The sequence below is a fragment of the Equus przewalskii genome, chromosome 24, assembly GCF_037783145.1.
Source record: "Equus przewalskii isolate Varuska chromosome 24, EquPr2, whole genome shotgun sequence".
Taxonomy (NCBI): Eukaryota; Metazoa; Chordata; class Mammalia; order Perissodactyla; family Equidae; genus Equus; species Equus przewalskii.
The window spans coordinates 16,979,116-17,003,903 of record NC_091854.1 but is presented as its reverse complement, the minus strand read 5'-3'; the positions used below and the strand labels follow the sequence as shown (position 1 = coordinate 17,003,903).

At 38.3% G+C, this 24,788-nt stretch overlaps 1 protein-coding gene across 17 annotated transcripts in view; it reads left to right on the top strand.

The window, feature by feature from the left end:
- The window catches only part of ADGRL2 (adhesion G protein-coupled receptor L2), a 594,788-nt gene that overhangs the window by 319,269 nt on the left and 250,731 nt on the right, over positions 1-24,788 (top strand). For 3 of the 17 annotated variants that reach the window (XM_070592520.1, XM_070592495.1, XM_070592517.1), the window contains exon 1: positions 6,545-6,906. The exons of 11 other annotated variants lie outside the window; for them this stretch is intronic. The gene's annotated coding sequence lies outside the window, so the exon portion shown is untranslated. Of the gene's footprint in view, positions 1-6,516; positions 6,907-24,788 lie in introns of those variants that run through there. 3 more of the 17 variants (XM_008519100.2, XM_008519099.2, XM_008519101.2) reach the window with 2 other exon arrangements.

The following is a 24,788-nucleotide window of genomic DNA, read 5'->3' as shown; positions in this document are numbered from 1 at the left end:
CACATGAAAAACTGGATACCTGACACTGAGAAAAGTTGAAAGTTCTGGGACCACTGGATAACGCTGGGCCGGTATCCCCCAGCACAGCACACTTCCACTACTTCCTGTTTCCTTATGCCCAGTCTCCTGGCTCATTAATCTTTACTTGCCTGGCCTTTTTCGGCATTTGATTTTTGCACCCCTGGTGTCAAAGGATTTTCATAAGGCCACACATTGAGATCATGACAGAGGCAGACCTAGAGTGCATTGCTACTGCTGCATTCTTTTATCATGAAATGTTCGCACTGGACTGGGTGACTAGCACATCCTTCTTTAGTCTCCTCCAAGAACACTTTGCTCCACTGAACTTCTCACAGTTGCCCAAGGGGTCATGTGCCCCCACATCCCCGTATGGTTGATGCTATTCCTTAGGCTTTTCATACTGTCTGCTTGCCACTCCCCACTCTCTTGACTAAACCTTAATCCTAGCGCTCCACTCTCAGGTCCCTCGCTCTCTGCAGCCATCTCAGAGCCCACTTGCAGCTTCCCGCTTCTCCCCATGCCGTCATTTATTCAGCCTCTCATTTATTCAATACGTGTCAGATGATTGAAAGGAAACAGAAGGCAGCTCTTTAGCCTGTGCTTGACTTACTCTTCTCCCCAGGTCAATGTTGGGATGAAAACATTACAGTTTCTTTCTCTATTTGAACTACGGGTCAGACTACTTAATGAAGATTTTGGGGAGAATGGTGTTGAGCCACATCTATCACAGGCAACGTGGGCAAACTTTGGGCAACTTCTCTTTGAGGAGGTCCAACATGAAGCTTGCTGATTCAGTATTTTTGACTTATTTATTTATCAAAAATGCTCCTTTATTGAGGAGAGAAACTCATGTTTCTTTACCACTTTAGTAAACAAAGAAAACATTAATTCAAAGTCTAGAGAAGGCAGTACTCTGCTTTTCCCCAGCAGGAGACAAATTGGTGCCTGGCAGGGAAAATTTTGTATCAACAAACGATGTAGAAAAGCTAAGGACTGGCCTAGTTATTGATTCATTCCACAAGAGTTCTTTAACACCTACTGGGACCTGACACCAAGCCAGGCCTTGGAGATAAGTAGATATGTAAATAAATAAGTGCAATGGATATTATGAGTGTATATAGGCATCTGTACAGGGCACAAGGAATATAAAGGGGACAGTGGTCAGTTCTGCCCAATGAAATCAAGAAAAGTTCCATAAATAAGTTGACCCTTGAGCTGAGTCCTAACAGACGCAGATATATTTTGCACTCATTTTGGATAGGATGTTAAGTACTGCTTAGCATTACAAAATAAATTAGGAAGACAGATTTCTCCTTCATGAGGTTATAGATCATGTGAAAAACACTTAAGAACATAGTGGGCACATAAAGAAAGCATGCAGTAAATGCAAAATAAATAAATAGTGATATAATTTCCAGATTCTACCTGAGTTTCAATCCTGGCTCAATTATTTGCTAATGGGGTGACCTTGGACAAGTTGCTTAACATCTCTGTGCCTCAGTTTTGTCCTCAGGTTTAAGGAGATGATAACATTATCTACTTCACAGAATTGTGATAGTAATCAATAAGACAACGTATGTGGAATGTTTAGTACAATACCTGGCACACAGTAGTAAAAAAGTTAGCCCTTAGAATTGTTATAATATAATTAGTATAAGCCCCTATAATATTTTTCTTTGAAATAGCCAGCATCAAAGAAAGGAACATATATTTCAAAGCACTTATTAATGAAAACTTAGATGATTAAAACAAAAAAGAAATCTCCTACCTAATATGCCTTGCATCATTTATGTTTCAGTTTTGCATTTTATTCTCACTCAGATAATGAAAGCAGACCGGGGCCCATAATTGCCTTTCTGCAACTAACTGTTCGGTATTCAGTTTCTTAAATTTTTCAGTGAGATTCATCTTCCAGCCATAATGCATTAGCATAATACTATTGTGTTGATGCTTCCAATACCGCATATTACCAAAGAGAACTATTCTCAGAAACAAATTTTTACTTTCAAACATAGAGTAAAATTGTGAACTTCAAATTTTCTGTTACATACACACATAAATACATACATACATCTCTTTTAATAATATAATATATAAATTATTTTATACTCTCCATCATTTTTATTAATAAACATGTTAAGAATATTAAGAATATTATAGGAATATTGAAAATAATATCATCAATATGTATATATAGAATGCTCTTCTCAAAAAAATAGTCTCAAAAAGCATTTATTTCCTGCTAATTCTTTGGTATATTCCTATGAAATTCATATGAAACTGATTCTTTAGTCTTTTCTAGATAAACTAAAATAAGATTTAAAAAAATCTTTCACATTTGGGTGACTCTACATTCTCTTGATAACATACCTTTCTTTCATTCTATGCTTACCTACCAGAAATAATCTTAGGCCTTTCTATGTAGTAAAAATATATGCTATTCTATAAAAGAATTAATAAAGCTCTTTAAAATATAGTATAATAAAAGTACAATTAGGGAAAAGTCATATCAATAGAATATTATAGGAAGATAAAGCCTTTATTATTTTCTAATACCCACTCGAACTGGAATAATAAAAGTCACCAAATAGGGGCCGGCCTGGTGGCTGAGTGGTTAAGTTTGTGCGCTCCGCTGCGGCGGCCCAGGGTTTCACCGGTTCGGATCCTGGGCACCGACATGACACCGCTCATCAGGCCACGCTGAGGCAGCATCCCACATGCCACAACTAGAAGGACCCACAACTAAAAATACTCAACTTGTACCAGGGGGCTTTGGGGAGAAAAAGAAAAAAAAAAAAGTCACCAAATAGAAGCTGCTTCCTTTTCTAAAGATATTTTTCATTTTACAAGATTGGGATCATCTCCCATATGTTTATCTTGAAGAAAAGGACCCTGTCTTATATTATCGTTTCTGTGTCACCTCTTGGGCCAGCACAGCCCTGAGGCAGCTATGCTTTGAGATTTCAGTGTGAGCAGCTTCAGAATTTCTCCCTCGCTGTATGGCTCTGTTGTGGTCTGGGCCTTCTGCCATGTTCTTGGGCAACACCATAAACCACTACACTTTCCACATCTCTTTTCTTCTTCCCATGTCCAAGTCTTGTTTCCCAGACTGACAAACTGTTCATAATTTATTACAGAAAATTTTAGCCCTCTCTTTATCTAGTGCCACCCATCAGGCTATGTTCTGAAGAACCTTGACTTTCTCAGCCTGAGCGTCTCATCCAGATTTGTCTAGTCATTTTCCTTAACAAAAGAACCATTCATGTGTGATATAAGTGTTACTCCTCCGGAGAAGGCGAAAAATAGAGGGCTTTTTTCTTTTTTATAAAACAGGATTGCGAGGCTTTTTTCCCTCTCCACTGTGTAGATATTTTTCAAGAAATATTTTTGAAGTGTGTTGTATAATTAAGACTTTGTGCAGAACAATTCAATCTTCACTTTACTTCCCTTTATGGGAAGTGAAGCCCAAGAAGGCGAGAGCTACATAAATATGTTCTAGAGCCTTCAGAAAAGAAAGAACTTCAGACGTGATCATGGAATCTCTGCCAATTATTTGTGAGGTATCATAGAGAATGGGACAGAGTTAAGAAAACTGGAGATGAGTCAATGCTGACCTGATTTTAGAAAGGAAAGAGAGATTCTGAGAACTGCAAACCAATGAGTTTGACATCAGTCCTTAGCAAAATTTAGACAGGATTATTAAAGTAAAAGTGAGCATTTTGAGAGGACGGCAGTGACTATTAAGGATCAGTATGGGTTCACTAAGAACAAGGCAGCCCCAAGGAAACTAATCTACTTTTTACTCTTCAAAATAGAGTATAACTGAATTTTGGCAAGTTTTTTAATCAAAATACTCATACATTCCTAGAAGATAAATTCGAGCTAGTTTATAGTATTGTTAGGAAGTTTCCAAAAATGGCAGAATTATCTTTTTTCTTTTTTTTGAGGAAGATTAGCCCTGAGCTAACATCTGCTGCCAATCCTCCTCTTTTTGCTGACGAAGACTGGCCCTGAGCTAACGTCTGTGCCCATCTTCCTCTACTTTATATGTGGGACGCCTACCACAGCATGGCTTGCCAAGCTGTGCCATGTCCACACCCAGGATCCAGACTGGCGAACCTTGGGCCACCGAAGTGAAATGTGCAAACTTAACAACTTCGCCACCAGGCCGGCCCAGAATTATCTCTTTAAGAATGATTAAGAATAAACTTTGGAGGCACAGGGCCTTGTGGGTTCAAATTGAAGCCTTGGAGCTTATAAGCTGTGTAAATTTGTGCAAATTGCATAAACTTTCTGAGCCTTAATCCCCTCAACTCTAACGAGGGATTAAAACTATGTCATAAATATGTTGTGCTTATTAAATGACACAGTGTCCACGAAGTGCTTTTTACCTTTCTTTAAATAAGTGCTCAATAAAAATGATAGGTGTTACACTTTATTAGCTAAGGCTGATGGTCTGTTGTCGGTCTGAAGAGAGATCTCTGAGAGGTGCACTAGCACTTTTTTTGTGCCAGTAATTTGAAAGAAAACATCCTAATGATACTGGCAGTCTCCTTGCTATGCTGTGAGCTTTTTCAGCGAAGTGATCGTATCTTCTTGCTTTTGGTGTCATCACTGCCTGATGTAGTGCCTGACCACCGCAGCCACTTAGATGTCATTTGAAGAATGACACAAGATAAAATACAGTAACGAAGACACCGAATAGCAAAATCGGGATTCAAAATTGCCACAAATAATTAGAACAATGGGCCGGTACCAAGGATGAGCTGTAGTACGGATGGATATAAGGTCCACATTTCCATCATCAATTGCAAAAAGAACAAGTGGCAAGAGATTCGATTAGACAGAATTTGGTATGAAAAAGACTTAGATATTTTACTTTTGTAAAAATTCAAGAACTAAGGATATGATAATGATGCCAACCCCTCCTCAGAGTGCATTTCCTGCCTTCATAAAATTCTAATTTATTAGAAATAGAGTCCAGAATCAGGGAGGCATCAGTACTCATATACTTTGCATAATTAGACCACATCTCAAGTGATGCATTCAGTTCTGATGCCACATTTAGGAGAGACATGGACAAACTGGAATCTATCCAATATGGTGAGAGGCCTTAAAAGCCATCTCATATTAGAATGATTAAAGGAATGTTCAGTCTGAAAAAAGAGTAGACTGAGGGGAAAATGATAGCCATTTTTCAAATAGTTGAATAACTTTCATGTGGAATAGGGATTAAATTTATCCTCAAAGCTTCAGAAAAAATTCATACCAAAGACTAGACAATTCAGGAAGATATTGGTCAAAATTAAGAAAGATCTATATTCAAAATGAGAATGGATTGTCTTAGACTTAGTAATGTATTCTTTTCAAAGTTACTTAATTTCAATTTGTTCAGCAAATGATTACCGTTCACATTTATGCGCAAACCTTGTGTAAGCCCTGTACAGGAACCAAGCCTTCGAGAGTTTGTAGGTTTGTTGATTTGTATCATTTAGAATGTCCACATATGCAGTTATAAATGTACCACCAAATGTTTACTTAGCAAAAATTTATTGAATATCATTGCCTGTCAATTTTGTGCTAGATGGTGGGCAAGTTGAAGAAAAGGCAATATTATACATATAGGAAATTCCAGTTTTGGGTGGGTTATTGTTCAAACTTTGATTTTTGAGATTAAATCAATCCAAAAAAAAGCCAGTTTGCTTGATTTAAATGTCACTGAGGAATCGAGGAGTCTGAGAAAATTAACATCTCACCACTTCCAGAGTACATTGATAAAGTAGGTAGAAATTGTAAGTCAAAGACATGCCATTTTCATCTACTGAGCCCCATATTTTCCTGGCTTTGTTCTGATCATGCTATCCTTACAATGATGAACAAAACAGATAATTTTGGCATGTTTCTAAAATCTTGTCTTGCCACTTCCATACCTAAATTTCATTTACACATATGCCTAGAAAGAGATACGTAGTCAATCAACTTTTTTTAATGCTACCATCAATGAAAAAACATTGAATGCCAGCTGTCTACTACTCCTTAAGGACTAAAAGATTCCCTTTTCTTAAGAAGTTACAGAACACTTCTCCTATTATCCTTTTCTCTTAAGAAGTAAAGGCATCATCACTAACAGATATATTTATTTGCTATCAGAAAATTTAAGAGCAAAGTGTACAACATATGCAGTGATGTTCGTTTTAATTATTTGGGGAGCTCCAATTTTCCTTGCCTTTTGTTTTGCTAGTGCTTGCTTTTAAAAAAAGAGGTTAAAATATAGTAATTCTCTATGTTTAAAAAAAGCTATATTTTTAAGGAATGGACATCAAAAAGGTTCTATTTTTGCTAAATGGCTCATTAGAAGAGGATGAGCTCTAAAAAGAAAACTAACAGAAAGCAGTAGACCTGCCTAGTCCTGCTCAGTGCAGGCCAATCCTGATTCAGCAAATAGGTATTTGCCAGTAGCAACGAGCATTGTGTACTACAATGACAGTGCTGCTTAACTCGATACTGTTCCCACACCTCTGTTAGTCGGGCCCAGTGCGTGGGTAACTCATGAAGTCACTGGGTACCTGAGAGAAATATTGAAAGCGGTGGAGGTTATGAGGGTTTAGAGACAGGTGGAACTGGCTACATGATCACAGCCACGCCCACCTGTTAAAATGTAGTTGGCAATGAAATTCATGCCAATATGACACCTGTCTGCAGAGGAAATTCATGACAAGACAGAAGGGCAGGCTTTGGATGACGATAATAGTGTTGTGACTGTGATCTCCCAAGAGGCCTCTCCGGGGAAGGCTCAATTCTCCCTTCTCACTTGTGTGCTGATTGGAATTTGAAGGGAGCTTGGTAACTGATCTTCTACGTGGACCCAGAAGTACTGCTGATAAGGTAAGGGCAATGATACCTCCTGGTTTGATCACTAGAGGTAGATTATAAAGAGTTTCTCTACTCGATCTTCCCTTTCAAATGTAGATTACTGGGACAATCTTCTTGGCAGTGTACTTCAGGATCTTGAACTTGAGGGATAAAACTGCTGGGTGCCTGCTCTAAAAAGAGACACCCAGCCCCTGCAATAGCTGTCTGTGCAGTTTCTGTCTTAAAGGGATACAGAGAAACGAGGACGATGGTGAGCCGAGGTTGAGTGGTAAGGAATGATTTCAGAGGAATGTGTCAGAGCCACCCATTTCCTGGGGCCCTACATGATGATGCTTTTAGTAGCCACCTGTATTCGGAGATTTAAATTTATGAAAAGAAAATCGTAATGATATCTTAATTGCTATAAGCATGTCTTTTCAAAGGAATTGTCACACAAACAGTTCCTTCAGAGGAACTGAGAAACCAAGGAGAGATGGCTTTACTGTAGGAGAGCTGAAGAAAGGCTTCTGCCCTACAAGTTAACGTTTGTGGATCTCTTTGGCAAATAACAGTCTCCATTTCAATACTGCTGTGTTTGATGAGGATTCAAAAAGTCTTAATCAAATCTAGCAGTCATTGCTGCTTCTTTCTCTCCTAATCTCCCTGATCTTGAATTATGAGATCCTTATCTGTGAAAATAAAACACCATTTGTTAGAGCCTTTTCAAAATTAAGACTAAAACCATCAAAACCAATTGTTTGTTAGCATCAAACAAACAAATTTTTTAAGTTTGATGAATTGTTTGTAAGCACTAATCAAGTGGGTGGAGTCATAAAAGAGGGGAGGGAACCAACTGGAACAATATATGTAATTTGTTTGCATTATTATTTGAGATAATTACAAAGCAAGCGTTCAAAAGCTGTTCTTTATCTCTATAACAGAAGAGGGGGGAACCAGGGAGGAGAGGAAAAGCACAAGAACACGCAGCCATTGTCAGCTGCAATCTAAAATATTGCTGGATTCACAACGGTCGAACATTAGCAGTACTGAGAATGCCAGGGACAGAAGTGTCACGTTGAATGTAGAGTGATGACTTCATAGGAAGGCAAAGCTGAGGATATGACCAGTTTGCAGTCACAGAGAAATCAGCTTTAATTAATTTGAGTGCCAGCTCTGTGTATAATTACACAGCATGAGAGTTTGCATGCAAATGCGGAAATGCTGATTGTTCAAATACTTGCACTTGCTCATTAATACCTTGGGACTAAGCAGGGCTGGCAAGCAGACAGGGTATAGCACACACGGTGCCTGCAGGCTAATTTGTATTATACTGTAGTTAGCAAACAGATTTCAGATGTTTCTCCTTTCTTTAAATAATAAGCACAAAAATATATGTGTCATTTTCATCTGTGACATACTTTGTTTTCTTCTTGATTAAAATAAAATGTTGGGGCCTTTTAAAAAACTGTTGAGGGTATACTAAGCATTGCTCTAACGCCAATTTATAACTATTTGAAGTCACCGCATCAAATGTTACTGCATTTATACCAGTTATAGGATATATCTATTTGACATTTTATGTAATTATCCAAAATAGTCATTTTTTCATAATTTGTGACTCTATATTCAGAAAAGGTAAATGTATAGTAATTAAAACCGAGGAGGACTAAAGCAGTGGTCACAGTCCAATTGCCTACTTGTCTATCAAATCTAGTATCTTGAGTCCAGCATCAGCTTGGGGCCAGGGGCTTCAGGGAAAGGATTGAATTATTTGAGAAAGCATCTAATTCTACAATGTACTCAGGTGAGATTTTCTATTCTGGACCTCTGATTGTCTTAGCAGAGATCAGCTTCAACCAATTTCCCGACTTCCTTGACAATGCCCCAGGGAAAAAATCTTCCTAAATCACAACCCAAGGAATATCTGATACTTTCTTCAGAAAATGGTATAAGAAAATAAGGAATTTGCCCAAGTCCCCCAAATCTGGTCCTACTACCAAGGCTATCCATTTCTTTGCCAATGTATTCCATGCATATTAAAGCATTTGAATTCTACAAATATTTACGAAGCACCTATTTCTGTTAGACACTGCAAGCAGAGGATACACAATAGTAAGCAAGATAGACGGTCCCTGTGTTTGCCATCTGTTCTCTCTCAGGAGTTGTCGAAGGAACCGAACTCGGTTTATCTGGGAAATACATGCTGTTAGCAGTGACCATCTTGGAGAAGCCCTCATTGCAGAGCCATGAGTCTATGGCCTTCCATAGACACAGTTCTCAGGGCCTTTATGGGAGACTACTTCCCTCTCTGATATTTCTTCAACCCGATTCTTGTGTAAGATGAAGGGAGCTGCCTCTGCCCCAGGGTTGAATGGAAACTGTAAAGGACATATGACACCATCCATCAGGCAGGCCCAAAAGTTTTATAAGAACAGACTGAAGAGGAAGGCTGTCAATACCCCTCTCTGAAAGCCTATGTCTGTAAGAAGAGTCATTTCTTAAGGAGAAAAAGTGGACACATCACGTAGATGGATACAGGAGACCTCACAGCATTTGGTCTGACCAAAATTAGGCAGCATCCACATAAGTATTCTCAGTGAGTTCAGTATATGACACACTGAGGAGCACCAACTAAAGAGCATGACCCTTCCTTCCTACAAAGTCTGTTCAAATGTTCTGCTGCCAAAGACTTCCTACAGATATAGGATATGTGTATGGACAAAGGAGGAAAGCAAGAGTAAAAACACTCATACACACCACCTGGGCTCCCACTTCACTTTCAGAGTGGTCATAACCCTCCACCCTACATGTAGAAAACATACAAGAAGGAAGGAGGAAATCAAGGACAGTGAAAGAACTCAGGGGTATTTCCATGATGGCAAACATAGTGATTTGGAAACAGTGGATTTCAGGGGCTCACTAGGAATTGCAAGTATGCTGAGCTCAACCAACTTTTCCTCATAGTTCTGCCGCAATCAGACACCCAAGATCAGAAAGCAAAAACGAAAATAAATTCTCCAACTATGTACGCATGAAGAAAATTCCATCTGGCTGGGACCAAAATATTAAAAAATATGTATGTGGAGATATTAGTATCTTTACCAAGAAGATCAAAAAGTCTTAGAGGATGTTTTCTATAGGAAATGACTTCTAGTGTGAGGTTGTGGTGAGATATGAAAGGATTGATATTCCTGGATGATGTGAATAATATCATGAAACAATTACCGGGTAGGGAGGACAGAGAAGAAACGTGTAGAGAAGAAAGAAGAGGATTTACTCGGGAGCTAGAAAGTGTTCAGGAAACCTGAGCAAGCTCTAGTCACGGACTTGAAGAAAGCTTGTACCCACTGAGGAAGCACAGCGCACCTGGTGACTCAGGATGGCCACCTGTGCTAATTATCACAGAGCGAGAACCTAGATGGGCTGACAGCAGCTGACGATTCAGCAAGGATTAGGTCAACAAGAACTGTTTCCACAGGTTTGTGGGTGCCAAATACACATTTCAAGGGCATGAGAAAAATGAAAGTGAGAATAATTGGAGAGAGGGAATATGTGGAATACTTATTCAGAAAGTGAAGGCGAAGAAGTGAGGCAAAAACCATTTTTTTCAGGAAAGCAGAGATTTAACCAAGTTTGCACGAGAGAAAAGAGCTAGTGGGGCAAGAGCAACTGGGGGTTTAAAGGGAAATGTGTCCTCAATGGGGCAGAAGTTGGGGAGAGTCCAGGTAACTATAGAGATCTTTTTTTAATCTTGCTCCATGAAAGGAGAGGAAAAGAGGTTGGTGACAGAGAAAATCTGAGACGGAGGTGAGGAAAGTCGTGAGAGTATGTGCCAGATATTCTGATCCTAGTGAAGATGCTGGGCATAGAAAAGGGTGGACATGACACAGAGGGAAAAATGACTTTACTTTCTTACTGGAAAAAACAGGCAAAGCAAAATAATTTATGATGAAATTAAGTGAAGAAATGAGGGACAATGAAGAAGTGGAAACTGGTCATTGTAAAAGCTTCCCTTAGACGTTAATTTGTTCCAAGACAAAGTGAGTAATGGGACTGGACTGGTAATGACCTAACAGTCTCGAAGTTTACCTTCTCCAATATCACTGTACCTGAAGTGGCTGTCTACAGTCCAGCACTCTTGTATTCTACACTGACAGGTGCTGTGGGGAAAACAACTGCGTGAGAAGTAAAGACAATTAATGCACCAAAGAGCTTAGTCACTAGGGGGAAAGCCACCATCTCTCTGGGGCTTCCCATCCCTCCTGCTCACTTGTGGCTTTGCTAGTGACAGTAAATGAATTTCTTTAGCAGAGAAGAAAGCTGTATGTGGCTGTCTGGGTCTCCCTTTATCATAGTACTCCACCCTACCCCACCCCCGCCATAACCCAGATTCCTTTTGGCTCCTACCCCCTGGGTTAGGCATCAAAAGCAGGGCAGCATCTCCTGAACACCAGGGTTAAATACAGTACTTACATACCACTTGGCAAAGAGAGAGAAGGCTCCAAAGGGCTAACCCTCTGCTGACTATGCCTGGAATTACCACCAGCATTTTAGGACAGGTGTCTTCTCAGGCCTAGCTGGCTATTCCAGTTTTCCTGCCAGAAGACAGGAGCATAGCACATCAGTCATTGAGTGGCTGCCAAGGGACACGGCATCCCCTGGGAGTGGCAGGCCTGGGTGTGGTATAACAGGGGCACTGAGCATTCTGACATTCTGGAGAGAATGGTGGCTCTGATATGTGGATGTCTGGGCCCCCAAGGATCAGGTGGCCCTCAGCAGGCAAAAGGGCAAGACGAAGATCATCTCAGGAGGCTTCCAGTCTGCCACTTGCTGCTTCTCTCAATTTCCTTTTTGTTTGGGCCTCTTTCCCTGCCTTCTGCTACCCTCTTCCCAACCTTTCCCAGATCCCAAATCTAAGGGTCCTGTTGACCAAGTAAAAGAGTTTGTAGGATGTAAAAAATAAGGAATGTTGAAGATGATATTCCACCCAGCCCCAAAATCAAAGAGTTGTTGAGGGTTTACTTTATGTCAGTCACTGCAGCCAATGTAGGTGATTTGAGGATAAACAGCTCAGGCCCTTCACTTGTGGAGCTCACTATGAAATGGGAAATAAACCTGTGAGACTGGAATGCCTGATGATATAGAGGCATAAAGAAGAGAAGTCTTCCTTCTGTAGGAAGAGAAAAATATTGGCAAAGCAAATGGCTGAAGCAAAGGAGTTTAGATACAGAAATGCAAATAAACATGAGAAAGCTGTGTTTCAGAGATTTTTCTGGCAGCAATATATAAAGTGGTTTGGATACAGAAGAGCCTAAAGAGCTTTTAGGAGGCTATTGGGATAGTCTATAGAAGAGAGGGGATGGAAATGAGGATAGAAACGGCAGCGATATCTCAGAGGAAGTATTGACATGGTTTGGCAAATTATTATGGAAACAAACAGGAAAGTTGCCATAGTTGACTGAGATTTCAAACCTTAGTGATGACATTGTTAAAAAAAAAAATAGGAAATATGAAGAGGAGATGGAAATGTGAGAGGGAAGAAACTGAATTCAATTTGGATGCAATGAGTCTTTCGAGGTGCTGGAGCCTATCCTTGTAGAAAAGAGAAGCTTGCAGATGGGAAGCTGTATCCAGCATTCTGAGGAGATGACAGGGCCAAAGACAGAGCTGGGAGGGTGGGGGTTATCTGCAGACAATGCCAAAAGAGTAGATGAGGTTGTCAAAGAAGACAGAGAATAAGGAGAAAGGAGGGCTGAGGAACAAACTTTTGGATCCAATGTATGAAAAGCATGAAGAGGAAGGAGATTCTTACAGTCACATAGATAAAAACAAAACTGGGACTTCCACAGAGAGGAAGGGTGGAGAGTTTCTGGAAGGAGGGACTGGTCAGACAACAAGGAGGAGACACAGACAAGGAAGATGAAACATGAGAACAGTGGATGTCACAATTAGTCATTGATGACCTTCAGGAAAGAGGTTTCATTAAAATGATGGGAAGAGAAATCTTATTGCTAGGTGACGTTTTTACTAAATATCTCCAGTGTGTTTGAATATTGAAACTAAAGCAAAGCATTAAGCTTTCTAGGGGTTTGCCCTTAAACTAAAGGAAGAGGGCATAAGGACTACCTCAAAGAAGGAGGCTAGTGGCGCCAGTTTAACTTGGTCTGCTGAGCCATTTTTCCCAACCAGAAGCCTGTCGTAATTCTGGTTTCTCTCAATCTCTTCCTGGTGTCAAGCGAAGGTAGGTGGCAGTCAATGGGAAAAAGTTGGTGATGTTCAAAGACAGCTAAGGCTGTAAAAGACAATCAGTCTCTTCCTACAATTCATGCTTAGGAATGAAAAGAATTTCCCCCTGAGAAAGTCATCTCTACTCCACCCACTGTCCCGGGCCTATTTTATCTTTCTGAGCACAGTTTACCCTCGTAGATGTTTGTACAAATTTCTTGTCTTATGTGGTAAGCTCATTGAAAAAGGGCTTGATAACATCCCTTTCAAGGCAAGGTATCTTCTTCAGCTGCTGGTGATTTTTAAAAGCTACATAATTCTCAATAGCTTTGCTATCCATGTAGCAAATTCAGGGAAGTCTGTCGCCATACTTTATTATGCTTAGTTTAAGAAACAGGCTAATCTAGAAAATCCTAAATAAATGTACATCTTTCCTCGCCTTTGCTTTGATGTATCCACATGTTATAGTGCTCAGTGCTCAGAACTATCCAAAGCAACCTGATAACAAATAGTACCGTATGACCTGTGAATAGAAAATTATTTTGGGGGCAGCCCAGTGGTCAAGTGGTTAAGTTCAAACGCTCCACTTTGGCGGCACAGGGTTTTGCTGGTTCAGATCCTGGTTGCAGACGTGGCACAGCTCGTCAGGCCATGCTGAGGCGGCGTCCCACATAGCACAACCAGAAGGACCTGCAACTATGTACTGGGGGGGCTTTGGGATGAAGAAAAAGGAAAAAAAAAAAAAAAAGATTGGCAACAGATGATAGCTCAGGTGTCAATCTTTAAAAAAAAAAAATTATTTTTTGCCATAACTAAATACGTTTTTTATGAGCCACCCAACTATATACAGATGCCTCTTCAGGTGTGCAGCTGAGATGTGGTATCTACATTGTAGGAAGAGAATATAATTATGTGTTTACCTGTTAGGTAATTTCTGTGTTACCAAAGAGTTATGTATGGGGAATATGAATTATTTGTGTGGCATATTAACATAGCACTCAATTGTATGTAGTTCGTGTGCTTCTTTTCAAAATGTAAGTAGCTATTTGATGTATCTGAGCTTTTTCTGTATCTTTTTTAGTTGGAAGAATATCTCTGTCTCTTATATAATTCTGCAGAATTTTTATTCATCTATATATGTATACATGCACACACACACATGCACACACACACAAACACACACACTCTCTCAAACACTCAGGGAGGCACCTTCATAAACTTGCCCTGAATGGTTGTTGGTTTACCTGTCAGAGAAATTCATTACTAAGAGAATGCCTTGCTTTATATGCTTACTAAATTTTTAAAAAATGTTTTTCATTATATTTATGCAAACGTAACTTGGCTAGCTCATAATTTACCAAATGCAAGCATTTGTCAGGGTTATTTCCAATCACTCAGAAAAATGTGCCTTTGTGTATTTTGATTATTTAAAGCAATTTTGTTTCCATTATGCATATATGCAGCCAGAGCAGCATGACTGTCTTGACTGAGGAAGTAGGAATGCTCTTAATTTTCATCCATGCATCTGCAGAAGTACTTTTGATTGTTTAACCAATGTACAGATAGTGATGTGGGCATAAATGGTTTTGCACGCATTTATTTTCCTTGGCACTTCAGAAAAGAGGGTTAATGCAAAGGAAAATTACATATGTTGTTGTTTGCATTTAAATATAGATATACTCGATTGTAAGCTGAGAAAATGTTTAATATTTTGAAGCATAAAAATTAGGATGCATTCCTTATATAGAAATCTCTATCTTGTAACCACATCTTATTTATACATTAGCTAAACATCTGGGGTTTTTTTCCCTTTGGACTTACGCAAGCTTTATACCAAACTCTGAAGTTCTCAGGGATCAAATAGTGTCATTCAAACTTGCTTACCTTGCCTTGAGGCAAATCAGCTTATTTGCTCATTAGATGAGTCCATTATTTTCCAAAGAGACAGGAAAGGGAAATAGAGCTGATCCAAGTCAAGGCATTAGAGACCACTATCTTGAATATGGTGTCACCATATACCTGTAGAATTGTTTCATTTTTTTTTTCTGGGCTACTATATTTCATTGAATCTAAGATGCTATCAACATGCCAATATTTTCTATTCTACAAAGAAAATGTAAAACTTTGCCAATTAAACTAGAACATACCATTGATTGAACAACCTATCTCAGTTTCAGAAGTGTTAAAATGAGGGGGAAAAGACACCTTACAATGGATAAAATAGCATATATGGAATAATTAGGAAGCATGAGCTCTCTGATATAGTACGTTCACTACACCGGCGCAACTCAAAGGTGATCCTATCCTGGCAAGAGGTTTATTCTCTCTTTCATTCAGTGGGACTAAAAAAACCTACGATGTCTTCTAACCTGTTTCTACCTTTTCTCATTCATAGAGTTAGCAAGAAGCTATTTTCTCGTTTAAGAGAGTTGACATTGTCTTCTTTTTTTTTTTAGCTTCATTGTAAGATATTTAAAGCGTACAATGTGGTGATTTGATATTCGTACATATTGTGAAAGGATTCATCCCATTGAGGTAACACATGCATCAACTCACATATTTACGCTTTCTGCAGGGTGGGAGAGGTGAGAAAAAGTTGACTTTGTCTTGGAGGAGGCAAAATAGTAGTAGAAAAAGAAAAAAAAACTTAGGGTTTAGGATTCTTTTTAAAGTTCTGACTTGGTTCTTGTTTCTGTGAGACTTCAGGCTACAAATTAATCTCACTGAGACTGCTTCCCTCTCACTCTGTCCCCTTGGAGCCCTGCTTTTCTGCCCATCAAAATTCCCCCTCCACACCACTCTGGGCCTAACAGGCATTCAGATGTTTGTTCCAGGAAACTGGAACAGAAGTGGCTACTGAATATTCCTTAAAACACAATGCTAAAGCAACATAAACAAGTCAACCAAAACTTGTGAAAATCTTCAAAAGGTGCTAAAACAATCCGATCCCAAACACATTGTTGTAAAATGTATAAATTGATAACTAAACAAGTAAATTCTTGGATTTGGCAGTCAGATAATGGACTTTAAGAGAAATAAGCCATTACCCTGTCCCCCCATCACCACCGATACCTCACCCGGTGCCTGGTAAATAGTATCTGCCCAAGAGATATCCTTGAATGATTTAATTAAGTGATTAATTATGACCAAAAATTCTCTTTCCTTATCTCAGTTTCAGAGAGAAGCATTATGAGGCAAGAAACAATGGGAAGAAAAAAAATTAAATTGCATTTTCATTGATTCCTTACATATTACATACCAAGATCTTTTCTATTATAGTCTAAGATTCTTCTGGCACCATATGTAATATTCAGTTACTTATCACCCACCCGTCTATTAAATAAACATGCATGAAGCATCTAGTGAATACCGAGCACCCTGGATAGAAATGTGAACTGCATTGCCCTCCACAGCAGTGGTGCCTCAACTTTTTGATCTCAGGACCCTTTTGCATTCTCAAAACTTATTGAGGATCCCAAAAGCTTTTGTTTATGTGTTTTATATCTCTCAATATTTATCACATTAAAATTAAAACTGAAAAAATGTTTAATATTCATTAATTTAATTAAAAATTGCAATAATAAAGCCATTGCAGATTACCATAAAAGCACATTTTTATGAAAAATGATGTATTTTTTGCAAATATCCTTAATGTCTGAGTCAAGAAAGGACAGCCGAATTCTCATATCTATTTCTGTATCAGTCTATTGCAATATATCGTTTTGTTTGAAGTGTATAAGGAAAATCAGCCTTGCACAGATATTAGTTGAAAAAAGGAGGAATATTTTGATAGCCTTTTCAAATCAATGTGATATTCTTCTTTGATACTAAACCAAATTTTGACAAATAAGAGTTTATTAAAGGTTACTTGCAGAGTAAAACCTGAAACCATATGAAAGAAATTTTTAAAATCTGTTGCATTAAAATACATTAATTTGTCTCATATGTTGAATAGATCTTTTACCTATGCATTACTTGTGTGATTTTGTAACATGATGCACTGGTCATTTGGAAAATATTGTTCCACTGAATTATGCAGATTTCCCAAATGTCAACATATTTCATAAAACATCTTTTTAAATCACCACTGCTGGGGTCAGCCGGGTGGTGCAGCGGTTAAGTGCGCACGTTCTGCTTCTCAGCGGCCCGGGGTTCGCTGGTTTGGATCTTGGGTGCGGACATGGCACTGCTTGACAAGCCAATGCTGGGGTAGGCATCCCACATATAAAGCAGAGAAAGATGGGGACGGATGTTAGCTCAAGGCCAGGCTTCCTCAGCAAAAAAGAGGAGGATTGGCAGTAGTTAGCTCAGGGCTAATCTTCCTCAAAAAAAAAAAAAAAAAATCACCACTGCTAATATCACCAGCAAGCTTATCAGAAAAGTCTTTACTATTGGGACATTGTTAAGTTCACGGCGGCAGATACAAATTGTTCTTTAGTTTATAATTTTTGCTTGAATATTTGAATTTCATCATTGGCGATAAATACCATTTTATTGTTTTCCTTGAAGTGACTTGCTTGCTTTCATTCATCTTTTGAAAAATATCTGTGAAATATTGAAGTCTGAATAACCATAATTTGTCTGTTAGTTGCCTTTTAAAGTAAAAGTGGTATTCCATGAAAAGAGCAGCTTGAAACATTGACCTCACAAGTGTTTTCCTCGAGACAATCATACCTCAGTAAACGGCAGCAGTGCTTTCTACATGCATCCCCTTTGGTCACACAGGATATTAAAAATGTGTATTCAGAGATTTGAATTTTATAAAATGAATACTAATTTTCATTGTGTTTTAAAGAACATTCTTAATTGAAAATTGGTATGTTATTTTTTGTTGGTTCTTTGCTTTGTGTTGTTTTTATTTTTGTTTTGCTGCGAGGGTGAGGTGATTAAGAACACAGTGACAACAGTACTGCAATACGGCTTGGTGCTACTGCCTTAATTCAAGGTGTTAGCATTTTAGACAGCAATGCTTTTCCATCATCAGTGCAAATGCCAATAGAGTGAAAAAGATAATGTCTTCAAATTATTTTGAAAATAGATTTGACGTTGCAAACTCCCCTAAAAGGGTCTCAGAGACACTGAGGGGTCTACTTATTTCACTCTGAGCACTGCCACTGTAGAGATTCAAAGGTTATAAGGAGCAGATAGGCAAAGGAACAGAAATTTTCTGTGGTTTGTAATAAGTACAGTGATAGAGGAAAGCACTGGGTCTTTTAGGAACATTTCCCAAAAGGGTATACATCTGCGTGGGATCCTGAAGGACACCTAAGTGTCAGCCAAGTCAAGAATGAAGTCTTTGGCTGATTAAATCCTGTACCACAGAATATTATTTCTGTTTTCATTTTACTAATGCTTTTTCTAAAGTCTAAAGAGATCTCAACCATATGGTTCCTATATGGCAACTGGATTCCAGAAAACATGTATGCCAGTCAAGTAAGGTCATTAATAAGCTATTACCACTCAAGGTTGAGTTACTATGGGAATTTGGAAGAGAGAACCTGGACAGTTGCATGAGATTCTGTGTTGTATTGCACAGACATTTTTATGTGGCAAGCCAGATGTCATCTATTTTATGTGCCTTTGGGCTGTGTGTCCCAACAGAAATAAATTCAAACTGGCCCCTGTCACTGTGACCTGGCTGGATATCACTAACCATTTTAAGTAACACTGAAAGAATGTAAAATAACTGACATGGACTGAATTCCTGATATGTGACTTACTGACCTTCCACACATTAGCACATTTAATTGTCAAACTATTTGATAGGTATTTATAGTATCCCCATTTTTAAGACCTGAAGACTGAGGTTCAGGGATATTAAGTAGTATGCCAAAGGTCACTAAGTGCATAAAATGCAGCACTTGCTTCTAAGCCAGCTGTATCTAATTGGGAAGTCTCTGGTCTTTCTCAAACTGAGGTGTCTGTAGCCAGGGAGCAGGCAGAGGTTTTTCAGGAGGAAGAGAAGCCCCAAGGCACACCCTGCCCATGGGGCCGAAGCACCAACTAACCTGGGTGGTAGATTCTTAAAATATTTTTAAATTCAAAACAAAAACAGATATATAACGAAATAAAATGGAAACCACTTGAATTTTTAAGAATCAGATGGAGACTACAAAGAAACGTCCTCTCAGAAGAAGAGAATCTGGGATTTTCCCACTGTCCCAGTGTCAGAGTTCATCCTCCTCTGCATCAAGGGCACTTCTGAGACGCACTCTGAGACGTTCATTCTTATATCAAACATACCAATGTGTTTTCCCCAGTAGCCGACCAAATGCCGTCCACTTAGTGTTCAAAGCAGTCGAACAGTGCTAGGAAAGTGCTCATAATTCCTGATTGTTACAGGTACAAGGCAAATTTCAAAGCATCTTCCACATATGTGACATCAGTGTGTACCAGAAAAGATGGGGTTAGAAAGAGAGAAGCAATTAACTCTGATATTTACAAACAGCCACTAATGGCAAATGATAATGATTATGAGAACGAATGTGACAAAAACTCTATTTTTTGTGTATCTACCATGTGCTGAGCACTGTGCATGAATTCATCATCTTAAGTAAACTGCACAACAATCTCATAAGATGATCTTATTATCCCCATTTGTGTATGTACCCGGGCATAATACTATTGCATTCATGTTATCCCAACAAGTCTATGAGCTATTATTATCCATATGCTGCTGACGACAAAATTGGTCTCAGAGTGGATAAGTAATTGCCCAAGTTTACACAGTAAGTAAATGATGGAAGTATGCACAGACATCAGTGGGCTTGTCTCAAAAGCCTCAGATCTTTGCATACCATGCTGCCTTGATATTAGATAGAGATAACTATATAATTTTTGTCTAAACTTCGACACATTTGAGATAAAAAGGGATGCTATTAATAACTGTGCCAGAGCAAGAGACATAAATTGGAATTGCCCAGTCAATGAGGGGTAAATGGTTACCTTATTATTAGGCAAAGATAGGGCCTTTGTGGTATTCAACTTCTTAAAAATAAATATATTTAGATATTTCTTTGTTTTAAAATCTTTACTAATCATTTTACCTTAAGCAAATTTTTATAATTTAAGATGAAATATCTTTTGTATGTTCGGTATCCAAGATAAAATTTTTACCTAGCAATTTAAAAAATGACAATAGAGTAAAAAACATGCATCCTTTTTGATACATTTTTATACAAAATGAAACAGAAGTCAGGCGTAAAACTCTAAAGAGGATAAAGAAGATTTAGAAAACCCTAATTCAGTATTAGAAGTTAATGACTATGGTCCTTGCTGTGTTCTGAAATGTTATAACTTACTGATTGAGTGGAGAAAATTCTGAGAGGGATGTTGCATACTTGAGTGTTTTCCTATTTTGGAAATAATCCTGTAACAATAACTCGAGACAGTTTTATATAATTGTGGCAGGTAGCTACTCCACCTTGATCCAAGTACAGGTTTGGGCATGTTTTTTTTTTCCTTCCTTTTATAGCTACCTCTATCATAGGTGTAAGTCTTAATTTCTTCCCAGTAAAAGAAGAATAGCTTATAATTTCTTTTGTTTCTTTTTCTTTGATGCAAGAGTTCTCTCCTCCCAGTTTTTAACCTGCTTTGTTCAGTCTTTTTTTTTCTGCTCTCATTTTTTTTTCTGTAAATTTCTTTTTTCAGTAGATTTACATAAAGTTAAGTGGCTTAAGCTGTTTGTAATATTATTTTGGGGTTTTACTGCTTCTTGCTTTGGCTGCTCCTGATCATATCCAGATTTATCTTCTAGAGGAAGTTAATTTAGTAAAAAAAATTTTTTTGGTTAAATAATTACTATAAACTTTCCACCAAACAGGCCACTCAAAAGTGTAGATTTGTTCACAAACAGATGGGTTTTTTTTTCTTTTTTTAATTCTAAAGAGACATACATATATTCTTGAGTGATACAGTATGCACCAGCTTTGAACAAACATTTTCTCCACCAGACCTTAGGTCTGAACAAGACAAAGAACAACTCGAATAGTGTAGTTTAGCACTAGCAGATTTTGCTCTGTGTGTGTGAGTGCTTCTTGTAAATTTTTGTGCTTAAAGTCGCCTTTCAACCTTTTTAAATCATCTTTATGAATCTTTTCAGCTGGCTGGACATAAGAAAAGAAGGCTTTTCTCTTGAATGACTACGAGAGTTATTATGTTAAGCGTAGAGTAAGAATGTGCTGAGCACTTAATGCGACATGACATGCATGGGACTCCCCACAAGCTTACCTTCAAAAGGATGAGACAGAGACAAATATAGACCTGCATACATGTCAAATTGCCAAGAGCTGGGGGAAATATCTCTTATCCCCCCTGCTTTCTCTTTCATTGTCTCTTCATGAGACCAAGGGCACAAAACATAATGAGGAACAGAAGTCAAAGGAAGCAGAGTTCTTCGGTCCACTGTACGCATTAGTAGAACTGGTATTATAATTAATAGTTGAGGTTTTGAGGCCAACCAGATCAAGGAAGGCAAGGCAGCCTGGTCCCACAGGCACCTCTAAACCTGGCAATGCTAAAGTTAGCGAGGGTTTGTTTCTTCCCTTCACTTATAGCAACCACTGCTAGGACATCCAGAGCACCCACAGAATCATAATTGCTCAAGGTACCGAAATATGTGATATCACTTCATATAAAAATGGGACATGAGCAAAGAGAAGAAATATGCAAGTGATAAGAAGGGAAGAAAGAAAGGCATTTATGCTCTTGTATCTTATACTAATGACCTTCACCCTTCATCTCTAACACAGTTAGATCTTAAAAGTTTATTCCTAGTCTTAAAGAAAGTACCTTGGAACAGTTCATATTCCTGAATATGGCAGGCAGTCTGCTAAGGGAAGAGCAAGGCCCCTGGAGGCAGAAAGATCTGTGTTGGATCAGTTCTGCTGTAGACTTTGCACAACCTGAAGCAAGTTTTTAGATTATTTGAGCTCCATTTCCTCATCTGTAAAATGTTTAGAGTATTACTTACTCCACGGTGTCGTGAGTGCTGAACGAGTTCCTACACCCAAAGCATCCAGCACAGGGCCAGACATGAGTGTGTGCTCATTCATTGGCTATTGCTATTGTCATTGAAAATATAATTGTATTTCCAGAAACTACATTTTGTTACTGTCAGAATCATATAGGAATCTGTATCTGAGGAATAACAAACTGAGGAATCTCCATCTTCTCTGCCCTGGGTGGTCAACATTTTTGAAGAAAATCTCTCACACGGAAATTACAGCAGTCCAACCAACTGTGATTCGGCTAGGTCATACAAAAATCCACACACCACCACAACCACCACCAACACAACTAGAATCTAAGACCTAGGTTAAACCAGGTTAAAAACCGTCAAAAGCAGCATAAAAGGATAAAGCCACAAAATCAACGTGGGGGATTGAAGGGTGTGCAAAATGGGTGAAAGGGGTCAAAAGGTACAAATTTCCAGTTATAAAATAACTATCACGGGGATGTAATGTACCGCACGATGACGATAGTTAATAATACTGTATTGCATATTTGAAAGCTCCTAAGAGAGTAGATCTTAAAAGTTCTCGTTAAGGAAAAAAAAAACGTTAGAGCTATGTATGGTGACAGAAGTTAACTAGGCTTCTTGGGGTGATCATTTCTTGTTATATACAAATATTGAATCATTATGTTATGCACCTGAAACTAATATCGTGTTATACATCTATTATATCTCAATTTAAAAAAAAACAATGTATAGCCCGAAAGGTATGTATTTTGGTGATGGTGGTGGTTGTGATGGGGAAGACTGAAGGGAAAGACAGTGTTTAAGTGATTAAGAATGCGGGACATAGGTTCATATCCAATTCCACTACATAGCATTTGATCTTTAAAAAAATAGAGTGTTAAATGTTTTTGATCCTCAGTCTTCTCATCTGTAAAATGGGGACATTAATAGACCTACTTCATTAGATTGCTGTGATGCTTATATGGGATAATGTGTGTAAAGCAATAAGTACAAACCTGAGTAAGCACTCAATATTGTTATTAGTACCTGTGGGCCTTTTGTTTCTGTTTAGAATTGGTTGGTCACATTTTCTCCATTTTTTCAACCCCATTTGTTTCTCTAAGTCATCAGGGCTTCTCAAAACAAAGTCCTGGAGTATCTGCTTCTAGAACACTTGAGTGCATTTGAGGGCTCCATGAGAGTGAAGCATTCTAGAATGTAAGTAATGAGCCATTCATAAGTGATTCTCCACATAGATCCACAGGAACCCAAGGCTGGGCTTCTCTCCTTTGGGAAGAGGCACCGCATGGCTCCCAAAAGGCCAAGTACAAGTCAAAGGTCATACATGGTGTTTAACATTTCACCATCAAAATTCATCTATCAGTGAGACTCAGTTCATATGACTAATCTTGTTTGATTTGGCAATGAAGTGAAATGTCAATAGGCTTCCTATTTTGACTGAAATTATTAAATACACCAAAGGGAATATTGCATGTGTGTTAGTCATCCCAGAGTAAAGATGCGCATACTTTCCTGAAAAGTTCAACTATACTAATGGGATAATGGATCACCAGAATATTTTATATTTGAAATGCATACTTTGTTCACATTCTTGCCTCACTTGGAGAATTGTGTCATTGTTGCCAAAGTCTTGGGTTTCCTTTACCCCATGCCTGGATTCTCCATTGACACTAATGGGAATTTCACCTTCAAGCACAAGACAGTATATGGAAGTCAAATGACAAAAGCAGAAGGTAAAGAATACATTTTATACATTGTGCTACAGAATTTCTTGACTGTTTCTGTTATAGTCGTTGACCATTGCTAAGAACCATTTGGAAATCCAAAAACATATTGTCTCTAGAGGCTAGTCTTTTGAAAACACACTTTTACCCATACATGTCATCACAAATTATATAAAAGAAAATTACAGATCAATCTACATAATTTTAATTTTGCCTTTGGTTAATTACAAAAGCATATCCCTCTGGCACTGCCATTACTCTATAAGGTATGCTTGCTTCTTTTTTCAGTCTGAAGGAATGGCATTTTTGGAGAAAAAATTTGTCAATATTTTCTTAAGGAAATATAATGCAAAATTTGCCACTTACTGAAATTTAAAGTGTGATGAACTCTTTGTAGTTTGTGTTCACACATTAACGATAACCTGTAGAGCTGTGAGCTACTAGAATATAACACTAAAAAAGAAAACCTATGTGGAAGAAGAAATACAAAGCCCATTTTTATGAGTGACCAAACGTCAAAAATGTATTAAAGCGGTTTACAGGCTACCCTGTTCATTATTTTGCTGACTTAGAAACCTTGAAGTGTTTTCTACCCATTTCATTATCTGCAAAAGTATGAACTGTAATGGAATTTACATGAAAATCCTGCTACAGTGTGAGGACTTCACTGCGTAGTCAGCTTTGCCTGCTAATCCAATCTTCCCCAATGCAGTTGGTACGGCAGTTGCCAAACTCAAACAGCAGGATCTCTTTTGTAAAGAAAAGTATGAAGTTGAGCTGTAAAATGAGCACAAGTATTTTTCTATTACTCTGGATGCTTCCTCTTGCTGAGTTTACATGAGAAGTCTAGCAGGAGGTGTTATTAAATAGCCTCAGAAATTAGCCCCCAAATAATTATCTTGGTTTAGCTATGGAAAAAGATGCGAGAGGCTTAATGAAAAAAACATTTAAATTTTTGTGATTGAATATCTGTTGGACACCTCTGT